This window comes from Oryzias latipes, chromosome 1 (assembly GCF_053564925.1).
Source record: "Oryzias latipes strain Hd-rR chromosome 1, Olatipes_Hd-rR_3.1".
NCBI classification, from domain to species: Eukaryota; Metazoa; Chordata; class Actinopteri; order Beloniformes; family Adrianichthyidae; genus Oryzias; species Oryzias latipes.
The window spans coordinates 33,742,642-33,757,799 of record NC_136237.1 but is presented as its reverse complement, the minus strand read 5'-3'; the positions used below and the strand labels follow the sequence as shown (position 1 = coordinate 33,757,799).

At 41.0% G+C, this 15,158-nt stretch overlaps 1 long non-coding RNA gene across 1 annotated transcript in view; it reads left to right on the top strand.

Annotated features, from left to right (window-relative positions):
- Positions 1-15,158, top strand: part of LOC105353928 (uncharacterized) — a 16,819-nt gene extending 1,661 nt beyond the window's left edge. The window contains exons 2-3 of the long non-coding RNA XR_002289541.3: positions 5,946-6,009; positions 14,576-15,158. This is a non-coding gene — a long non-coding RNA (uncharacterized LOC105353928). The remainder of the gene's footprint in view (positions 1-5,945; positions 6,010-14,575) is intronic.

Sequence of the window (15,158 nt, the reverse complement as noted above, 5' to 3'; positions counted from 1 at the left end):
AATAAATATATGACTGTCCCAGGAAGTCTGCTTCTGAGATATTGAGAAACACATTGAGAGAATGTCATCTTCTGTGGATCTTTGTCACCTGTGTCCTTAAATGTTGGTCCACTGGAGTGCAGCGGCCCGGTTCAGAAGGAAGAGAAAGCCGATTCGACGAGCCAGGACAAGAGGGAGCTGAGTAAAGGTTTAGGCGCAATGAGCCAGTTTTGGTTGAGCGGCGTAGCTATGGGGAGTCCTGGGACAGTTAGCCGATTAAAACTCGGATGTAAATAAGTGTCGGGTGCTACGGCTTGCCAAGCCTCTCTCAGAGGCATTTCATGATGCTGAAAAGGTCTAGTCAGACGCTTCGTGCTGCACAATGTTTCTTCCTTTTTTTTTTTTCTTCTTCTTCTCCTGCTGTCTATTCTTCTCACACGTTTTGTTAGCAGCCTTGGAGCTTTTAAATAGACCTTTCCTGCAATTCCCAGGTGGTTCAGCTTTGGGTCACTGGGTTTGGCTCGATTTCAAAGCTAACATAATAATCAGCGAGTGCATATGTCACCACGTGCATCGTATAGAAAGCGTTTGCAGAGGACTCAGTGTTTACCTTTTGTGTAAAAGCCAAACTCTAATGAACACATGGAGGGCTCTTTCTTGGAAATTCTCCTCTGAACTCCTTCAACTCCCTTTAAAAAACGTCACTGCGAATCCCAATAAAACTCTGCCATTATAAATAAACAATTCATAAATACTGGAAAGCGTGCATAGCATAGCTTTTATGAAATAAATGAACCACCCTCCCCGGAAAGGTCAAACTTCACACAAAGTGGTCATTCCAGGTTGTTTTCTTTTTTTCCTCGCCAGGACCCTAACGGATACCGGTTTACGTGCAGAATCTCACTGGAGGAGTCAGGAAATGCTGAAGTTTGATCTCAAAAGTTTGGAATGAAGACACAAATATTAAGTTAGGGAGGAAGGGAGAGAAAAGAAAAAGGAAAGGCAGCAAGAAAAATGAGGGACTTTTAGGGGCAGCTGTGTTTTATTAACCCAGTCATAATGCCCCTAAAAATCCTTATTGCTCTTGCAATGGTCAACAAATCTCCTGTTGGGACATGTTGAGGACCTTTGAGCGACACGTAGGGGGATTCCAGCGAAAACAATTGTATCACAACTGTGTATAAAAAGGCTGCAAAGGTCTTTAACCGAGGTCATATCCAATTTAGAAGAGTGCTCTTAGCTAAAACCACAGATCTGTATTGGCAAAAATGTTAAACCCAAAGATTAGCAACTTCGCAAACAGCACCAATAAAATGAAAAGCCTCTTTTTACTAACACACGTCTTCCTCTTTGATGTTATTTTCTGCCCGAGTCATGAGTTTGACATGCAGACGGGGAGGTCAGTGCGCTCCTCTCAAGTGCTTTGTCATTTCTTTGGAGTAACACAGTTTGGAAATCCAAAACAGGCGAAGAAATAAGAGAGTGAAAGCAAATAAACATGGTGGGACAGCAGTGATGAATGAAAGAAACAGAGGGCGACAGAAAGGATGGAAAGGGGGATTTGGAAGGCCTGCGATCCAGGCCTGGGTGTGGTTTGGTGGGCCGTCATGGCTGGAGAGCGGCTGGTGTGAAGCTCTGGATTTTGGTGAATGAGTCATCGGAGGGAGGCTGTTCTTTTGAGTTTCCCTTTGGGACGGCCGTTGCCGAAGGAAGGAAGAATCCTCTTCTCAGACGGTGGTGGTGGTGGTGGGGGGAGGTAGAGAGGGTGTGAGGGAAAGTGTGGACGATGACTCAGGGCCATGAACCACATGGTGATGAAGAGGGGAGGGAGGAATTACTCATCAGAGCATGTGGAATCTCATACAGCTATCACAGGACTGACAGTGTGCTCCCCCTATGGCTCCGCTTCACCACCGTCAGTCCTCGCGGCGGCGAGCGCTGCTTGTACCAACCCAGAGCACCGGGGGGGGGGGGGGGGGGGGGGGGCAGATGTGGTGGGGGCTCAGGAATGGGGTTTTTGAAATTCTTTCATAACTGCTGGGTCCCCTCCAGCTTGGCAGCGTGGGGAGTCTTCAGGCACAAATGAAGATAAATGAAGCCTTTAACAAAGCTGAGTGCACTCGGGTTGTTTTCAGTCACACAAGTTCCTCCTCTCTCTTGTGACCGATGAATGCAGCTTTGAATTGCTGCACCTTTATCTGACTAAACATTTGAATTTGAACTGCAGGCCTCGCTGATAAGCACGGCTGAGCATCAAGGTGACCTTGCATGACCTGTCAAGGTAGAGCTGCTACTGTAGTTTTCACAAACACTGGGGTGTGGGAGGTCAGACAGGCTGCGTTAAACCCAGAACGAGAAGGTTCGTTTTTTTCAGTCTTGGGTAAATACCGAGGTATTTTAAAGACAGGAGGTTCACCTCAGTTATAATCTGCATTTATTTGGGTTGTAACCCTTTAACCTTTATGTCTGGCTCTATTTCCATTAAACCAAAAACCAAACCAATATAAACCAAAAAAATTCTTCAGTGTTTTTTTCTGTTGAAGTTGATGCTAAATAAAGTGAAGTCCTGGATTTAACGGTACGCTGCGAATCAGTGATTTACTTTATGAAGGGGTTAACACCTGAGAAATCACTGGTGACATCTAAGTAACGCACGCTCTGACCTATCGTAACTCAGTTTTCGCGTGCAGCGTGAATCTGCTGATTCTGACGTAGAGAAAAGCGGCTTTGCAGCATTATGCAACACATTACTAATGCAAAATGTTCCATAGTGACGCAAAGCCACTTTTCTACATTGTGAGATTCAGCTGATTTACGTCCTTTGAATAAGCACTTCTTTTATTATAAGTCAGTTTAGTTGAGTCATGGTTGTTCAAAGGGTTAAATGCCCGGAAGTAGATGGAGGCCTTTTTGCTCTAGTTCTGCATAAGTCAATATTGTTACAAATTTGAAATCAAAGAAAATTCTGGGCTTCATAAATAAGTATTAAAGTGAACACAGGGGTGATGCTTTAATGTTTTCCTTTTCTTTTCTTTTTTGGCCGCTTGTCCTGCAATGAGTGTGTAAATCCATCTCTGCAGTGATAAATGCGCCTGTGGAAGATAAAGTTGTTGGAGGGATGGCAAGACAGAATACACACAGCCAACACGGCAACCCACGAGTCATGTATTCTGGCTTCTTCTTGTCTCCCTGAAATTCCGCCATTAAATCTGTGGAAGTTGTTGGAAATCAGTGGCGGTGAAAGATCACTTTATGATTAAAGGGTGAAATGAGTCAGCAGAAAGGGAAAAAAAACAACCCATTTTTTCCCTATTTTTTTAGGATGTACATGGCAACTCCACAACTATCCCGTCTGGATGTTCAGCATCCAAACATTCGGACACACATGCAAGCATATCTAGGGAAAAATAGTGATGAGCACGGCGCAGCGGCGTGACTGGACAGGTAAAACTGGCACTCCCAGAACAGAAGCGTTGGTCTTCCGGTTAGCTGTTGCGGCAACGACCAAGATCTTACAGTTTCCATTAAGGTGTTGGCCAACAATCTAGCAGAACCGCTCAAATCCAGAGCAAACACTGCAAACAAAAGCAAGAAAATCTGGAGCAGACCTTCCCTTGAGTGGAGCTCTCCAGCATCTCTCCTGACCTGCTTTGAGCTCATCAGCTGGTGATACTGCTACAGTTGGCATAAATGGAGAGAATGGGATTCTCTCCACTTATTATTTATTATATTGATTTTTTTAAAGATCATGACTTTAACAGTAAATGCTTAAAAAAGTAAAACTTTTCTCTGTTTGGTTACTTGATAACTTGTAAGTTACAAGATGAGTACCAAGAGCATCTATCTCTATTTGGATGTAACCTGCCTGTCTGCTTTGTTAGTGGGAATCTCCTGAATGCTCTACACTGAAAAAACCCAATCTTAAAAAACTAAAAAATTCTTATTTTCTGTCTTGCAAGAAAAATGATCTTATTAAGAAAGATTTTCAATAGCAAAATAATCCCAGTTTAAGAGAATATGTCTTAGTGATTAGAATTTTTTTCTTATAATAAGAATTCCTGGTAAAACACATTTCTTACAGATGTTTTGCTTATTCAAATATTTTTTTCTTTATTCTACGAATTTTTGACTTATTTCCTGGGGTTCCTGTTTGAAAGGCTCTGAATGATACCACCCTGGTTTTAAATAAAAGAAATATTTCACTGTCCGGTGAAAAGACACATGCGAAACAAAACTTTTACGCCTCTGTTGATGCAAGAAAAACTTCCTGTGGTGATTGAAAAACCTTAAACTGACAGAAATATTAAAGGTAAACATGAAATTAAATGAACCTATTGGAATTAGATGCTGCTTTTGAATTGTTGCAGTATTATGGCACTCTTAAAAAAGATTGAAAATAATTTGAGATGGAGATGTTAGGCTAAGGTTGGTCCTCGGTTAGCATCTCAGTAGTCTTAGTCATTGAGCCCTTTTAAAGGGGGACAACAGCCACAGAACTACAGAAAGAGAAGGAAATAATGAACTGGAAAAGGAGATTAGAAAGGAAATCGCAGAGAGGTCTGCTAAAAGTCCGTCAGTTCATCTCCAGGCAGCTAAATGTTTTTGTGACAACAGCTGCATGTGTGATTCAGAAGTTTAAGGTTCACAAGACTGTTGGCAACCTCCCTGAATGTGGTGGATGACAAACTGAGGCGACAGTAATACAAATTGTGACCAGAACGACCTTTAAAGACCACTCTACATCAGTCTTAGATGACACCATCGGTCTTTTGTCAACCTCAATGGAGATGATCAAACCCAGTTCAAAGCAAATCACACAAAAAGAGACGATAATTTTCCACAACAGAAACATCATTCTGGAAGAAAATGTGCTGTCTGGTGTTAGAAAGCTACAGTTTCACCTGCAGGTCATCGGTCATGGAGTAATTACCTAAACCCAGACAGCTAAAAACATTAAACAACTGCAAAGTAGAAAAAAACACTGGACTCAAACAGTTCATCTATGGGCTCTGATCTAAAAATTATTGCACGTCTGTAGTAGGAGCTGAAGTACTGTCTTGAGGCGACACCCTTAAGGTGGAGAAGTTTTCTCTCAAGGAAAAGGACCAACAAACCTGCTGACAGGTGCAGGAATCCCTTAACTAGAGTGAATCACTGAAAACATTAAAAGATCATTCCTTAGTTTGTATTTTATAAAGACTCTGTTAAAAAAAGCACAATATTAGTTTTATTTTTTAATTCTAGTTTTAGTTTTATTTATTACTATTTTAACTTATTTCAGGAACCATTGTAGGTTTTTCTTGCATTAATAGAGGGATACTAACAATTTGTCCTTATGTTTTTAAAAAAAAGAGTTGATTTTGTGGTTTGGTAGAATGACGTGCTGCAGGAAATAAAACAGCAGAACTGCAAACTGGTCACAGTAGGATGGACGTAAATGTCAAAACGCACGACTTCATGAGTGTGGGAGGCAGTTGTGTCTCTCTCTGTCTTTCAGGCGCATACCGAAAAATCTTTAGGCTCTAGAAAGAAGTGCGCTGACTTTTTACACAGACACAGAGTTTTTATGTCCGCTTATATCAACTTGGAGGCTGCGTTCAGGTCAGTCCCCATCCATGTTTCATCACCTGCTGTTTACATTAGTGATTATGTTTGAATTTGCACAAGCAACTCATGGAATGATGAGGTTTGACCTGTTAGAGCATACTCACAAAAGCACAAGAGAGAGGGGGAAAAAAAATGCTACTGGATCATGAACTCTACCTTAAATGTTTTTATTGCCATTTATTCATCAATGCTGCATGAAAAAGATTGAGTTTTTCTGTTGGTTTCGAAGCATGTTGACCTTAGTGCCAGTTTTCTCTGTCCATTTTTAAAGTGGCACCCTAAAATCATTTTACAGCAAATGTGCTCATGTGTGTTAAAAACAAAACAAAAGGTGGTGAAAAATGAATTGTTTGTATTAGCAGAAGGATCAACTTGCCAAAGACGTGGACCCACAAGCAAAACTCACCAAACCGACCTGCAGCGGTGAGTGTTTCATCTGCCAAACCCCTTCAGCAGTCAAACGGGAGAGGAGGTTGCTTTTCTTCTCACGTTTCACCGCTCTTTTGTCCTACACCCAACTGACAGCTGGCTCCTTATTTTTTTCTGGCTGTACTCTTAAAACCAACTGTTGACGTGACATAATCTCCTTAATGGTTTGATGCATGAATGTGCAACGAAAGCAGAATGCACAAAATAAAATTGATATATTTTTTAATCAATAATATTCCATCAAAAGGTTTTTGTGCAATATTAAAAGAACCACTTTACAGAAAATAGTGTTTTTGGTGTTTTGAACATGTTCTTGTGGCATTTCTGAGTATTTCTTTATCTAAAACCTTGTGAATAAGTAGCAGACCAAAAAAATGCAGTTTAAAAAAGACGCTGGGCAGGCTACAAGCTCCCTAATTTGCTCCATTTTGATGCCTCCACTTGTAGATGACTAAATCCGTGTACGTCCTCATTTTCCTCGTCTGTGCTGACATCTGACTCAGAACTCTATGACTGGATAGCTCCAATATTGTTCACCATTTTTGTCGTACCGCTAATGTTGCTAAGGTTGTGGATGTGAGGGGCTGTAAACTAGCAGGAGAGCGTGTAAACAGAGAGCTTTCAGTAACGGGTTGGGGAAGGGGGGCCGGGATTGCTCTGCATCTACGGCCATTAGGGTGGTCCTGAAAAGTGGAAGTTGTAAATTCTAAGCTCCAACCCATGAAGTTGGTTGGATTAGCTGAGAAAACTCTCCCTGTGAATTTTTGTCTCAATTGGACAATATTTACCCCTCACTCAGTGACCTTGAAGTTTTCCCCTTCGGCCCCTATGGGTGCACATTGTCAAGGAATAAAAACAACATTCATTCATTCATCTTCTTTACCGTTTATTCCCTTTCGGGGTCACGGGGTTGCCGGAGCCTATCCCGGCCACTTGGGCGTAGGCAAGGAATGCCCTGGACTGGTCGCCAGTCTGTTGCAGGGTAAAATATCCTCAATCACACATCCATTCACTCTCACACTCACACCTATAGACAATTTAGAGTTGCCAATCGACCTATGAAGCATGTTTTTGGACGGTGGGAGGAAGCCGGAGATCCCGGAGAAAACCCACGCATGCACGGGGAGAACATGCAAACTCCACACAGAATAAAGGTTTTAACATCAGAACTGATCTCAAACAATTTAATCTACAATTCTACATGTATGAAAAAGAACAAATATCAATGATGATGAAAATTGTAAACATTCAAAACATCCATTATATAACCGAGTATGCTTGTATTTCTGTTTGTTCTAACAGGAATACAAAAAAATCTTAAAAAAGGCGATATTCATATTCCATTTCCAATCTACAGTCTCTGTCCCAAATATTTGTTAGTGTTCACTTTGAGACTGCTAAGCCCATCTATTGGCAGCCAGATTAGTTCTCCTTAGTCTTCTGCTGAGGCATACCAGTCTCATTGAGGGAGGGGTAAATGTTGTCGGAATTGGAAACAAATTTACAAGGAGAGTTTTTTCAGCTATTCCAACAAATTTCAGGGGTTGGAGCTGAAAAAATATCAATATGAAAATTTATCCCTCTGGAAGGACCACCCTAACGGCCATGCCAACAACTCAGGGGCAAATTTCAAATGAATTACTGAAATTGTTTTGGAAATAGGTGGAAGAGCTATTTTTGTCTACTGTTGAGCCGGAGTGTTTATTACTCGTGCAAACCACAAGAAATCTTATAGATTAGGAAAAAAAAACCTCAAAGTACCACCAACATTCCACAGATTTCTATTAGAACTATAAATAATTATAATTGTCTTAGTAGAGAAGCTGCAGTCACTATTACTTCTCAGATTTTACTGCAATAACCACTGTGTACTTTTTTCTTAGTATTCTAGTCATTTTGTTCCTGCTACCAGCCTGACCTGCTGCACAGCAAAGCACAATGTAAGGTTATCCCATCAGAAACTCAGCCTGATGAGTTTGTGGGAGCACATTTATGAACATGCTGCTTGTCTTTGTGAAAATACTTTTCTGCTTGCTTGCAAAGGAGAAATGCTCCCTTCAAGTCAAAGCTTCTAACTCACATGCACTTTGCGTTATGTGCACACCTGGTTTTCATGTGCTTTTCATTTGGGAGAAAACAAAATGTCTCTGCCTACATTTCGCTGTCACAGCAGAGAGACTGACTTCGTTTCGTAGCTAATCAGAGGCATGACAGAACCTCGTGGCTGCTCTGATTTGTTTTCGCCCGCCGTGGCTCAGCTGAAGCTCTGTTGTCATTGTCCGAGTCCCCACCAGAGTCCGGAGAGCCGCTGTGCGACGTTTGGCTTTAGGGGTGTTACATAAAGGGAAAACCCATCCGCCCCAAAACCTTCTTCCATTACAGAACAGAGGTTTTCCGCTTATGTCGAAGCTGTCAATGGAAGTTATTCAAGCCACTTGGAAAACATCAGTTACTGCCTTTTCGGTCTTTATGTTGGCAACATCATCAGTCACAGGGACAGCGTGATCCTTCCATCGTTGGTTCTTAGAAGAAAGGGAGACTTTGTGTGTGTACTTAGTTTTTATCCCCTCTATTCTCCTCTGGTGTTGGAGTATTGTCGTTTTGCAGAGAGCATGTGGCTGACAGCACTGTGAAACATCAGGCAGCACAGTTCTTCTCCTTGTGACTTTAGCAAATACTGCAGACGTGAATGCAATTTGCTCTAAGTCAACTTTACATTATACATACAAAATATTCTGTAGCTAAGTCATTTTCATAAGATTAACCCCTGCCTACGCATGCAAATCAGTTCACAGTTAAACCTTTGTTTGGAACTTAACAAGTAAGTTATTCCTCACTAAATAACAAGAAGTTATCCGTAAACGAGAGATATCACTTCCAGGAATATACATTTCAAAGACATAGGTTGTTTTTAAACAGGGAGAATATAAAAATGAGGATTTATTTATTAAGTGCAGGAAAAATTTGGTGCTTTGCAAAAAAAAAAAGCCACCTAAAGGTGACATTTTTTTTAATAATAGGAATAAATTGAAAAAAAAATTACATTTTGCACAAATGTAAGATAAACAATAAACAAATATCTTTACAGAATAGCTTTAGCTGTGATAAATGAGCAGTGTTAAGTGCTGGAAATTGGTTCAGGTTCAATTCAAAATTTGTATCATAACTTTACTGCAAAAACTAATTTAGATCATTTCAAATTGAAAATATTTACCTTTATTACATCTATTTTTATTAATTTAAACATTTTCTGATAAGTGAGTCATTTTTTGGGAAATATTTAATATGATGAAAATGCCAAACTGTCCTTCACAAAATAAATGATTCTTTCTTTTTCTAAAAAATTAGGAAGTTCAATAAACATCTTCCAGGAATATTGATTCCATCGTTTCCCAAACAGGGGGTTGCACACTGCTTGTGTGTGTGTTTGTGCATGTTAAATGAAGAGCAGTTTTCATGTTGACACAAGAGTAATGCGAGCCTTGAGGAGCGAGGCAAGCCTGAGGTGTTTTCCTGGAACCTCCTTATCTTCCCTTGAGAAACAGTTCTGGAAATATCGGTTCCATTTTCATCCCAGATATTCGGATAGGTGGACATGGTTTTTATTTTTTTCATTTTTCAGAATTTGTGACCGGCGCCTTTGTTTTAGGGCTGATGTGCTGAGTGTACAGAATGAGTAATGATCGGTGTATAGCAACAGGTCAGAATTCATGACCTCGTGCGGAAATGTTAGAATGCAGTTGTCTCAAGCAGATGTTTGGCTAAAAATGTATGTAGTTGTGACAACTTTTAATGTTATTTAAACTTGTTTTTTCAGTTGTACAGGAAAAGAGTTAAAAAAGACCACTTTTTACATAAAGTTTCTGAAAAAGCTGCTTTCTGTTTTGTGTACAGAGTCTCTGCAAGCGCTTCAGATTTGAACTTTGGCAAAGCATAGCAGTGTTGTGTCCGTGCTATTATGGCTGCTCGTTAAGCGTTAGGGTGTTACCTGAAAACACTCCTGACACCAGGGGAGCTGCTCATATTCAGGGCAAACACTGCAGATAAAAGCTCAAGGGCTAGAAAAGCTGGGGCAGACACGACTTGGAAGGAAAAGAAGCATAGCGGAGTGCTGACCTGTTTTTGCCTGTATCATCCAGCTTCAGTAAGGCTAGAGTAATTACAAAGTAAGTGTAATCAGCTATGAGTGACGGTAATTCCCTCCTTTCATATGTAAATAACCAACAGGATGCACTGCCTGCTTTTATTTATAAATTACTGATTTGATTTACCAATGTTCAATTTTGTGGAAATATAAAGAAACAGCTAAATAAATCAGGTAATTTCACATGCACCGTGTAAGTTATTCTGTTACAGCTGTTTAAGATAGACAAATTGAAACAAAAACTTTTCAAAAATCTTTAGGCCGATGCTGAATGTCTGTCTATTGGGTCAGATTTGCCAAAAAGCCGCCTTGAGCATAAAAGCTCACTGACGACAATCACGAGTCACTACTTGACCCTTGTAAACACACAAAACAACCCACTAAAAGAGCCAAGTAGTTAAGAATTGTGAATGTATGTGCACCTAAAACCTAAAGTCACACTATAGGTACTGGTTTTGCAGGTTTTTGGGTTGTCCGGGCTCATGGAGGGTCGTAGAGAAGAGCGGCTGCATCTCAAAGGAGCGCAGGTGTTTCTCACAGTTCCCTTTTTCCAGGGAAAACTCTACGTGTTATGCACATTACGGGCTCCGTGTCCAAAACTCTCACATTCACACGCCGCTATGCAAGTTTTTACGTTTATTTTTAGGTCTATTGAACACATGCCTTAAAAGTTAAACCAGTTGAACTTTGACCAGTCAGGGGACTCTGATTTGGTAATGATGTATGGGTGGGGTCTTTTTCAAAACATGGATGTGCCAACCATTTAAGAAGTGATCATGAAGGAGAAATTAAATATTGGGGTTTGTGTTTGACTGGAATTATATGCCATCAAGTCTTTCATTTATCGGAATAGAGCTGTGAAAGAAAAAACCTGGAGCAAGATTTGTGAGATTTGTACCGCTTTCACATTTGGCCTCTTCCAACTGTGACTACATGTGCTCGAGTCAAGTGGTGACAGTCCAGTGTGAACACCATGTGCAAAAGGGATTTCAAGAATGGCCTTTTAGCTCGTTCTTAAACACGGATCACATGCCCGGTGTATAGTGGCATCAGACTCATACAACTACCTCAAGGGAGGTCACAAAAATGGAACATACAGATGTCGAATGTGTGCTAAATGTATAATGAAGTAGTATTTTGTGAGAATAAAGTAAGTTGCATGCACTTATGATGTATGAGTGAGGCCATTGTACGGTGTCGTTACGCTAGACTGTACCCGTTAGTAAGGTGTGTGTAATGGATCCTTACTGACTGCGTGCAAATGCTGCGACGCATTGGGTTAACAGGCTGCTAACAGCCAGGCTGCATGCAAGGGGCGCACACTTATCACTTTATGCCCCTTCCACAGTGCGCAGGGTTTCAAAAAAACTAAAAATCTGTGCGACGTGCCTGCGTCTCACCTTCTTCACCATTAACTGTTGACCCGTCGTCCGCAGCATGCCTGTTGGGAAAAAAAATGTACATGAACATTTTCACTCTAATGGTTCATCAAGCGATCTAAAACCTTGACATTAAAACCCGCAGTCAGCCCGGATCCACCCGGAAAGGGCAGTTGTGACTAAGGCATAAAGGATTTCAGGATGATCTCTCTAAATGTGGGAAAACCAGCTTAGTCACCTCTCCTTGGTTTTCCATTCTGTTCCTCTGGTAGTCAGACTGACTCTGACCGTGTAAAACACATGTTTTAAAGCAGTATCAACTGGTGAGATATACTGGCTTGAACAAGGAGGGGGAACAGACCTTTTCCTGCCAAGCGAAGCCTTAGCAACCGTTACAGTTGTTTCATAGATCGGCTTGTTATAAAAAGAACATGCGCGCAGGAGAGTAAACAGTCTGCTTTTCTCCAGGCTGCATGGGAGGATGAGACGCAAGAGTCAGAGGGTGATGGAGTTTAAAGGAGCAACTTGGCTAAACTTTGCCTGTGCAACAAATCCCCCTCATCTGTCGCCATCCTCCCATCCCTCCGTCCAACCCCCACCCTTCCACTGATCCACTCTCCAAAACGGTGCAGTGTCTGCTAAATATCTGGTGTAGAGACTGGGCTGATTTAGATTTTGCTTTGACATTTAAAACAGCATAAGAGCATCCCACTACACTACAAGACCACTTATTGCCTTTGTGCTTACAAGTATCTGTCCACCGAGGTTTTTCCATTCTTTGCATGTAGGCTGTAGGAGACTTGCCCAGCTTTAGGTAGCAACTTTATCTTTAGGCCTACTCCATTTAAAATTCTTTTTGTAGCTTTTAACATGTTCTTGTCAGATTTTTCTCATGATGGAGGACATATATAAAGAAAATTAGGCTTTCATTTTTGAGTACTGATTGAGTATTGATTTATTGAAATCGTTGAATCAGGAGCAGATTCAGAAGTGCCGTTTAAAAAAGCTTGTAACTGTGATGTACAAGTTACTGCGGCAGGTCACAAGCACCCTGCTCTGCTACATTCTGATACATCTACTTGTAGACGACTAGGTCCATGTACGTTTTCTTGCAAGCTGGCATCTGTCTCAAAACTGTATGGCTGGATAGCTCCAATATTGCTCACCAATTTTGTTTCACTGGTAATTTTGGGGGTGTGAGGGGCTGTAAGCTAGCAGGAAAGCATGTAAACAGAGAGCTCTCAGCAATAAGGAGAAGAAAGCAGGCGATGTTGCTCCATGCCAACAGTCCTGCCCAAATTTCAGAGGTGAATTTCTAAAGAACTCCTGCCACTCTGCAGAAACTATATCCTAGAAAATTACACAGGTTTTTTGATTTTGGAAAAAAACAGCATAACAGACCACCGGGGGTGCTTTTATAATACATTAAAAGATTAGTGGGTCTTAAAGTTTTCTCTAAAGTTATACGAAGGCAGAAGAAACATAATTTTATGATCTCATTGTCAGATGTAAAGATTATCAATGATGATTACATTGCCTTTTCATGCTCCTCACATCTGTTGTTTGGCTCTCATTGCTCTGGCTTCTTCCTGTTTTGGAGGCAACCCGAAACACTTTGATGATCATTTACAGGAACATTTTGAAAACTTATTTTTATGCATTTTGGCTGGAAATCTTGTGTTGGGCTATGGTGCAAGTGACTAAGGCGTGTGCAAAACCAACAGTTCATTTGAATCTGAGAAAAAGACAACGTGCAGACTGCTGGAGCCATGGTTGGAAATCATAGATGCCTAACAGACTCTTGCGCAGGGACCTGACATTTCAGAATAATTTAGTGGTGCTCCATCCCAGGGAGTCCGTGCCTCCTGGAGTCAGCGTTCTGGGACTTCGTTTTTTAGAAAAGCAAAAAAAATAAAAAGAGAAAATGTACATTCTAACAAGTAGTGTTCTATGTCAGACCTCTGCACCAACACCTGACGGAAACAGTAACTTAATAAGTTTGAGAAATATGGGCTCTTTTTCAACTCCCTACATGCAAACCTAGAAGAAAACAAGAATATAGTACACCACTGCTTCAACAGGTAGACTTACCTGAACACTCCAGTTAAGGTCTCTAACACTGCAGCAGATGGTTTTGTCATTAGTGTCATCAGCAGTTTATCATGTCTGCTCTATATGTCAACTATTGGTTAGCTGGAAAAACAATGGGAAGCCTCAACCTAGTTTTTCTCTTTTTGTGGGTCACTGGCAGGTGGCTCAGTTTTATTTTGGGTAATAAGATTAATTAAAGATGCATTAATTTGCCAGCGATCTAACGTCTTAGAAATTGATTACAATATGTGGGTTTCAACCCTTTTTTTCTCATCTCCATCCATTTTTCATTAAGCAGTGATACACAGTGCACTTTTCTTGGGCAAATTGTTTCTAGATGAGTTACCAATGAAGCACGATTCCAAATAAATGCTCCCAGACAGGTAATTTTCTTAGATTAAGGATTGTGGGTCTCAAAGGAAACTGATTTTTTTTTGCGGAGGTTTTTTCCTAAAAATCCACTCCGATCATATTTTGAGCTTTTTGTTGAGTGTTCTCAGTAGTCTTTTAATTATGATTGTGCCACCCCCCCAAAAAAGTCATTTTCTAGCACATAATTTCTGCAGAGTGGCAGCAGTTCTTTAGATATTCTCCTCTGAGTTGTGGATGAGACAGTTTGTAAGGAGCAATGAGTATAAGATAACTAGACTGAGCAATCTCTTTCCCTCGCATACCACATAGTTCTCCTGATTCACAATGATTTGATAAAAAAGAAATACTCAGAAATGTAATTTTAAGCTTCATTTTCCTTATGTCCTCCATCATCAGAAAAATGCCACACTTTTTTGGTTAAAAAAACAAAAACACCATTTTCTTTGGAGTGATTGTTTAAAGACTTAGACTGGTGCACACTCTGTGCAGCAGGAACGGACAGCTCCAGGCCTTGAGGGTAACCGTCCTCCTTGTTTTTCTGAAATTCTTGCCCTACCCTCTGTTAATTATCTAGATCAGGCGAGTCCAGTCAGTCAAAAGCTGAAGTGGTTGGAGGAGAAGCAGGACAGAGCCCTTTGGAGGTGTTTGCTCCTGTTCTGGGACAAGCATTTGTGAACTCACCATCTGCAGGGAGAACTTCTTTTACGGAGACTGTGAGCTGGAGCTCTAAGCTACTCAAACCGGAGGTACCAATACTGGACATTATACCAAGCAGATCAGGAACCTGCTAGAAAGACTCCGTTCCTCGGCTGTCCAAAGCAACGTTCACACCGCCCTCCCCCTCGGTAACACGTGTTCAAGAAGTCACTTTCAATGAAAGTCTATGTAAACGCCTTAGCATTGAAAGTGCGTTACCATTTAAACTAGGTGAAACATTGACCAATCACGGACTTGGATTTAGTAGTGACGTATAGATTTGGATTCATGTGGTATTCCCGACATGCTACAAACTTAACATCTGCGTTTCTTTTACAAATAAAGATAAACCAAGGAAACTCTCCTGACAGGATGGTAACCCATACCCGCCATTAGAAGGATGCTAGCAATGAACTGAACAATTTTGATTTTCTGCTCAAATTGTGCGATTTGCACCGCTT